This window comes from Babylonia areolata, chromosome 5 (assembly GCF_041734735.1).
Source record: "Babylonia areolata isolate BAREFJ2019XMU chromosome 5, ASM4173473v1, whole genome shotgun sequence".
Classification (NCBI taxonomy): domain Eukaryota; kingdom Metazoa; phylum Mollusca; class Gastropoda; order Neogastropoda; family Buccinidae; genus Babylonia; species Babylonia areolata.
The window spans coordinates 33,737,992-33,745,225 of record NC_134880.1 but is presented as its reverse complement, the minus strand read 5'-3'; positions in this window follow the sequence as shown (position 1 = coordinate 33,745,225).

Here is a 7,234-nt window from a genome sequence, read left to right as displayed (position 1 = left end):
CCTTGTTTTGCCAGATGTTCCATACCCTTTTCAAAACTGCCTGATTTATGGAATATTATTCCCAGGTATTTATATTGTTCAGTTGTTTCTATAACTTCTGTTCCACATTTAAAAAACATTCGAGCTCGTGGTTCTGATCTCGAAAATATGACAACTTTTGTTTTGCCTCTATTGATTTCAATACCCCATTGTTAACAATATAAATGTAACTGGTTTAGTTTCAGCTGTAGGCCATGTTTAGATTTTGAAAGTAATACTAAGTCATCAGCATATAAAAGACAAGAGATACTTTTGTTTTGATAATGACTAACTGTTGGCGAATCGGTATCTGGGAGCCAATGAACAATATCATTTATAAATATATTGAATAACGTGGGGCTCAGTGTATTTCCCTGTAGTACTCCTCTTCGAACATAGATTGAAGGGGAGAATCCATTTTCATTACGGGTGCAGACTTTTGTGTCTGTTTACAAACTTTTTATTAAATTGAGCACCTACCTCGTATGCCGATTTTTTTAAAAGTTTTGTGAACATACCTGCATGTGAAATGCTATCAAACGCTTTTTTGAAATCCACGAAACATGCGTATAATCTGTCCGTTCTACTTTTCATGGTGTAATCAACAATTTTTTTCAAAACAAAAATATGGTCTGTAGTTCTAAAACCTTTTCTAAATCCAGCTTGTTCTTTTGCAAGTAAATTGTTTGATTCTAAGTAATCATTTAATCTGCTGTTGAGGATTAGACAAAGTAGATTGCTTAAAGAACAATAAATTATTGATAGTTATTCCTCTGTAGTTATTTGGGTTTGATTTATCTCCCTCTTTATGAATTGGGATAGATATCCCATTTTTCCACAAATCCGGATAACATCCAGTTTTTATAATGTAATTAAGTACTGTTTTAATTGTAGGAAGTAAGTCCGGTAAAACAGCTTTAATTATCTCATTTCTGATACCGTCTATGCCCGGTGATTTGTTGTTCTTCAATTTTTGGCACGCTTTTATTACTTCTGTGTCAGATATATCATTATCTAAACAAGTGTTATTACAATCCACATTGTTAAAACCGTTTTTCATCCCATTATCACTGGTATTTTGGTTTTCATCATCCATACCAACTTTGTTTCCAATAAGTTCATGTAAGTGGGTAATCCATCTTTGAACTGACAGGGATTGTGTGTTTTGATGCGTTTCCATTGTTTTTAGCTGTTTCAATTTTTTCCACAATGTATTTGGATCATAGGCTAGATTGTGTGTGTGTGTGTGTGTGTGTGTGTGTGTGTGTGTGTGTGTGTGTGTGTGTGTGTGTCTGTTTGTCTGTCTGTCTGTCTGTATGTATGTGAAAGCCAAAAGTAGAATGATCAAGCATTACGCCTCTAAATTGTTTAAATATAAGACGTGATACACGATGAATCCGAAAAGGCCTGCAGGGCATGAGAGGTTTGCACACAACGATCGTTGCAAAAAACACACATAAAAAGCGAAGTAAATCAGCAAACCCACTATGAGTCTAAGGTATGCGGTATAAAACAAAATGCCGTGTGTTGGAATCAGCATGCCTCCAACTACAGCTGGGAATACTGTGGATTGTGTACTTCATTGGCTTCCCCACGACAGCCTATTCCAGGGAACAATCTAGAATGTACAAAAATAGCCCTCCACTCCATATCTCCGATGCCCCCTGCCTTGTTCAGAAAATTACATCGTTATTACATTTTGGAACTTTAAACCGGATTCATGAAAAAAATGTTTTAATGAAAAACACCAAGTAGAAACAACGTATTTATCCACATTGTAAATTACACGTCTTTCTAGGTTTCTGTTGTTTTCCAAGTTATGGGGTATCTATATCTTTTTGCTTCAAATCGTGTTGTTTGTCGCCAGGCCGACCGCAAGGAGGTCGAGGCCATTCGAGGGCTAATACTCGTCAGTTCTTGAAACCAGCTGAATAATAAGGATACAAGTGGGACACGGGGCAAGTCGACCCCCAAGTAAATTGGACCCTCGGCTTTTTATTTTAAGTCTGTACTGTTTTCAACCTTTTCGGTCACATGCCCAAGTCACATGATGGCCTGACGTTTTTTACATGAAAATATGGTGCCCATGTGTTTCCAACTGGTGTACGGGGTGCTGAAAACCGATTTTCTTCATTAAAAGCAAATGGTAACAGTCAATCACAGCTCTGAACAAAACCTCTGTGTCAAGGTACCCATGAGCAGTGATACTTCTGTTCTATCCGGTGACCGTGGTAAATGTCACCCCTCAAAATCAATATGTATGTGTTGGGGCACTTTGGACCATTTGCCATGGGGCAAGTTGGTACCTGGAGCCGACTTGCTCCAGAGGGTGCGCCAGCATCCCCCATACAAAACAAGCAGAATTCCCATTCATAATGCACTGATTTATCGGAAATATGATTGGTTTTTGACAAATGCCTAGAACACTGTTCTGATTATAACAGTTTATATATATAAAAAAATATATATATATATTGGTTTTTGTAAAATGCCTAGAACACTGTTCTGACTGTAATAGTTGATATAAAAATGCGTCCAAAACCTGGGAAATCAAGAAACGGTCAGAGGGCAGGTAAAAAACAGCCACTGACACCTCCAACTGCTTCACTCAACCAAAAGAAACCAAAACCACATTCAAACAACGGCGCTCTTTTCTTACTCATAAAGCAGATTGTATAAGCTTTACAAGGTGCTCTGTCGTCTTCCATTCGTAATACCTTTAGCCAGTAATGAATATCATTAACTACAGCAATTATGTATGTTGAAAATATATTTGTTTCATCATAAACAATGTCGTCAAGTGTTCGCCTACTCCCAGAAATGTTTTCAAAGCAAAGTCATTATCTGACTCACAATGAATGGCAGCTCCTTTCAATACCAGCAGTTCAGAGCCACACTGCACAACTGGTTGTACCTGGGTATAAAATGACTTGATAAGTATACAAAATGAGTACGTTTGAGGACATATACTATTTTCATAATACAAACTGCGGCGCTTTTGGCTTTTCGAGCAACATCTTTGCATGCACCAACAAAACATAAACAAGTGGAAAAGAACATACCCAAATTTTTTAATATTCATAGGCATTACATCTGGCATAAAGGCATCATCAAAATTATATTCATACTCATCTCTTTTGTTTGCAAACCTATGACTGTATGCACATGAAAATAACATTGTGAGCTAATAAAAGAACAAAACTCAAAACCAATAACCAACACAGTTTACTGCAGAATTTTTATATATTGGATATCTGTTTCCCCATACACTAGATCATTAGGTGTTTTCATGTCGACTCCTAAAAACTTTTTTCAGACCAAGTAAGTGAACAGATTCACAATGTACAATAGCAGTCTTATCTAATCCCCACAATTCTGAACCATACTGTACGATTGGTTGTATCTAAGTATAAAAAAGTTTAGTAAAAATGTCCAGAGAGTTATTGTTCAACAAAAAACGTTTCTTCATAACTTGCAGTAGTGCATTCTTTGCTCCACCACACAAGTCTCTGGATGCAGATAAAAAGCTCAAACGGGTAGAGAAAACAATGCCAAGGTATTTGTAAGCATTAACAACTGGTTGAACAATGTCATCGTGAACCCACATTTCCCTTGCTGCCAAATATCCCCCAATTCTAAAAACAATGATATTACTTTTATCAAGATCAACCTTTAATTGCAATTTAGTAGCTGATTTTTTCAAATTATTTAGTTGAGTTTGTAGACCAGTAACTGTCTCTGACAGCAATACGATATCATCAGCAAGTAATAATATAAACAATTCTATTAAGTCAACAGTGAATCTAGCGCCATGCCTTCCCTGGTCTATTACTTCCAATCCTAATTCATTTATAAACAAAGAGAACAAAATAGGACTACACACATCACCCTGCTTTACTCCCCTTGTACAATTAACATAATCTGTAAGTTTGATACTACATCTATTTTTTTTGTTTTAACTACGCTGTGCATACATTTAATACACTTGAAGAGCTTCCCTGTTATCCCTTGTTTTATCGGAATAATTTTTTACTGACAGAATCAAACGCCTTTTCAAAATCAATAAACGCTACGTAGAGTTTACGATTTAAAGAAAACTGTTTCTGAAAAAGAGACAAAAGATTAAACATATGATCAGTTGTTGAATATCCTCATTTAAATCCAGCTTGATGTTCGTCTGTTATATTATTATCTTCTACATATTCCTGAAGCCTACTATTAATGATTGTACTAAATACTTTGCTACTGATATTGGACAGTGATATGCCTCTATAATTATTAGTATTATTTACATCCCCTTTCTTTTAAAGTGGAACGGTTAACGATTCACACCAACTATCGGGAAAAATACCCTTATCAAATAAAGCAATGAACAATTTTACAAAAAAATCTATAAATATTTCACATGGAGTTTTCAAAAGCTCTCTGATGATTCCATCAAGACCTGCAGTTTTACGGTTCTTAATCTTTAATAGTGCAATTAGAACTTCTTCTTTTGATATTGGTCGATTCATAAATTCATTCTCCATCGCTTGCAAATCTGGTTCACTGCTATCATCGAACGAATCTGTGTCTAGTAAGGCTTTGAAGTGTATAAACCAATTATCTACAGAAATGTGTGTGTGTGTGTGTGTGTGTGTGTGTGTGTGTGTGAGAGAGACAGAGACAGAGAGAGAGACACACACAGAGAGAGACACACACAGAGAGATAAACAGACATGCACACATACAGACAGGCAGATAGATAGACAGAGCCTTAATGTTTAGCACTTCAAATAAACCTCTTATCGACAATGACATGTTTGGCATATTGTGTCCTCAACTTTTATCAACTGGTCAAACTGTTGGGTTGAAGAGGGAGAAATGGAACTGAGATGTCTGTTAACTGAACTTGACACGTGGTTGGAATGAAGGGTGAAGAATGAGACGAACCAGTTAACTGGAGTGCTTGAGTTAAAGAGGCAGTTGCCATAATGCACTGAGATGTAAAACTCGCTGTGTCTTAACCTGACAGAGCAGGTACCCGGGTGTTGGTGTTTGGGGAAAGGAGTGGGAGTAATTATTTTGGCGCAGCGCGCACGCGCGCGCGCGTGTGTGTGTGTGTGTGTTAGCCTATGGATGAACGTCAAAACAGAGAGACCAAAAGATAGGCACAGACAGACTGACAGAAAAAAATAGATAGATAGACAGACAGACAGCCCGGGTTGAGCAATGCACAGCTCTGACAACTGTCGGGAACAAAGTGATCAATAAAACAAGCAGAGATGTGAGCGATGCCGTTGTGGGCGCAGACTTCTCCAGGAGCAGTGACAGGGACATAGCGCTTACTTCTGGGATTGTATTGTATTGTATTGTATTGTATTGTATTGTATTGTATTGCATTGCATTGTGTCGTATCGCATCGTATCGTATATGATGGAATTGGTTCGATTGGGTTGGCTTGGGTTTGGTTGGGTTGTATTGTGTTACTTTTTGTTACACCATATTTTTCCGTGTAAAATACTGGCTGTTCTTCCCAGGGGAGACCGCATCGCCACACTGTAGCGACACCAAGTCTTTTTTATGTCTGCAAGTGTATTTGTTTTACTATGAAATTGGATTTGTCAACATGATTTTGCCAGGGACAACCCTTTTTACCGTTGGTTGTTTTACGTGCGTTTATTATATTTTGCACACGAGACCTCGGTAATTGTCTCATCCGAAATTTAGCACCCGGATGACAACTCCAGGTTCCAGGGTGACGTTAACATCCAGGTCTGTACATGGGATTCGATTCCATGGACACTCGCTTCCAAGTCGGGCGCATTAGCACAAAGCCACCACTCCACTGTAGCGGGCAAGTGTCCTTCCTCTCTGTACAAACCAATCACTGCACGAATAAATAAATGATTCACAGCAGGTGGGACAGTATGTCCTACACAGATCACTACACCGCAGAAACGTCCTTTCACCACCACCACACTTCCACCTGATTGAACGCTGCTCACATTGCACGCGCGAACAGACTTTGTCCGTGGAAATATCGACCATGGAAGGTATCGATGAGAATGTACAGTCCAGACGACTTCAGGCACACGCCGGGTAGTGGTATAGATGGTGATTAACACGTGAGACAGGTGTTATGACAGGTAGGTAGGTGTGTGGCAGGTGTTCTCTGTGATCAGCTGTTTACAAAGTCCTGATAATTGAAATCTGCACAGAGAGAGAGAAAGAGAGAGAGCAGAATGACCAGTGACGACGATGTTGTGAATGCAAACCACTCCAAGCACACTGAATGAGAGGAATTCATATAAATAAAAGGAACTTATTGTGACACTGGCTCACGTCCTCTCCACAGGCACGATTCACAGCCTGCATCACCTTCACAACACATCGACACTTAAACAAAAACGCCAAGAAACACAGACACTCCGTCACAAAGAATCGTCTCCAGTAACGGGATGAATATGTGTCCCATATGACCAGTATTCCTTCCCGAAGCGGTGCTCAGAAGGTCGATCTGGCGCCAAAACGGCATTGGCATCAGTCCAAAGTCTTCATGTCAGTTGTCTGGTGTTGACAGAAACATGTCTGAACACTGCCCACCTCTTCCCCTCCTCAGTCAACCTGTCATTTTGACTCATGGATGTGTGCTGTACAGCAGCATAGATCATTCCATCCCCGTCGTCTCAGGAGAGTTTGTGTGAGTATTGGCTATCATGCAGGGCAGACCACTACTGGCAGATCGGGCGAAACAAGCGAGTAGTGATGGAGTGCATTATCTCTCAGGGGAACTCACACTTGGTACAATGTATGTGTGTGGGGGGAGGAGGAGGCATGGGGGGGTGGGGGGACGCACGCATGTATGTCTCCTTCGTGTCGTCGTTTCCCGACACCAAACACGGACGGCATATAAAATGTAAGCCAGTCCATGTGTGTGTGAATAATAAACGCACAAATGAAATAAGATGATGATGAAGAAGAAGAAATAGAACATTAACAATAATAATAGTAACAATGTATATTTGTATAGCGTCCTTTCTCTCAGGGCATGGTCACACGAAACTCACATCTACTCATACAGTCCCTGAGCTTTCACCATTCCTTCAGTGGAATTTGTTTTGACATTTTCATTAGGGTCTATTTATTAGTTTGGAGGATTGAGACAAAGTGCAACAAGCGTGCTCAAACTAAAACTTATCTAAGCGGCAAGATTTTTTAGGCCAAACTGTTGGTAT